Genomic DNA, 1,159 nt, shown 5'->3' on the forward strand with positions numbered 1-1,159 from the left:
AGTCTGAAGAGGACTTTATAGATTGCTATTGGACATATGGGCTAATATCGGACTTATGGGCTTGATCTGGACTGGGTTGGGATGTTTTCTCAATGTTCAATTGCTCTTGTATATAAACCTCTCCCTTATATACATATGCATGCTTATGAATTTGTTTCTCTAGTCTATCCAGACTAACACAAAGATAAATCTTGAAATGTCCTTTTTGATGATGATTGTGCCACCATTCCTCTTGAATTTATCATTCTCAACATAGTAGACCATAGGATTATCAGATTCAAAATGGCTAATACCAGTCCATTTCAGCTAATACCTATCTTTATATGTTCCATTGAATTTGTGATGAATTCCAATTTTTCTAGATTCATAATTAGTACATTCCATGTCCTGATTATTAGCCAATGTTGGCAGCTGGTTTTTCCCATTCTGAGTCATGGCCCATCAGCAAGTAAAGCTTCCGAAAGCTCCGCTCCACCCATGTGATTGTGGCCGACTCCGCTTGGAGAAGGCGATTCTTCCTCTTGAGTGCCTTGCAAGCCGAGGGGCTCGTCCGCTCGCCTGTGTCTGACGACGGTGTACTGCTCGGTGTACTGCTCGCCGTGATGTTCTCAGCGTGCCGACAAAGCTCGGCTGCTACTTCTCAGGTTCTCAGGGGCTAATTCCTCAGGAGTGGACACGCTCTTTCCTTTCCTGAAGTCCCTTCTCAGTCTAGAAGTTCTGCTGACACCTGCACCCTGGCTTTTTCGGATGGTCATCAAGATACTGGCGACGGATTGGGTAGCATTATAGCCACAGGCAAGCGCCGCAGTATGACAAACGAAGTCTGGTGGTGGACAGTATAGACCAGGAGTGGTGATCACAGGTGTCCTTGTCAGGGTCCACTGCAAGGGGGGTGCTTTCAGTTGCTCTTTGAAGCCCCCTTGGATACGTTAAGGGAACCCTGATAATGTACTGGGGTACATGTTGGGCTGGGAACCACCATGTCAGCAGTTCGAAACCACTCGTTACTCCACAGGAGAAAGAGGAGTCTTTCTACCCTTGTCAAGGTTTACAGTCTGGGATAGCCACAGAGCAGTGTGACCGTGTCCTATACATCAGCCACGATGAGCTGGAATGGACTCAGCGAGTTGTATACGTGATCGCATTTACCCAAAGCCCC

The 1,159-nt window shown here is 46.8% G+C and overlaps 1 protein-coding gene across 1 annotated transcript in view; it reads left to right on the plus strand.

Moving 5' to 3' along the window:
* Positions 1-1,159, plus strand: part of LOC101655207 (piezo-type mechanosensitive ion channel component 2-like) — a 158,820-nt gene that overhangs the window by 78,137 nt on the left and 79,524 nt on the right. The gene's annotated exons all lie outside the window — the stretch shown is intronic.

Source organism: Echinops telfairi, unplaced genomic scaffold (genome assembly GCF_000313985.2).
Source record: "Echinops telfairi isolate 266 unplaced genomic scaffold, ASM31398v2 ScPeMD7_7413;HRSCAF=8451, whole genome shotgun sequence".
Taxonomy (NCBI): Eukaryota; Metazoa; Chordata; class Mammalia; order Afrosoricida; family Tenrecidae; genus Echinops; species Echinops telfairi.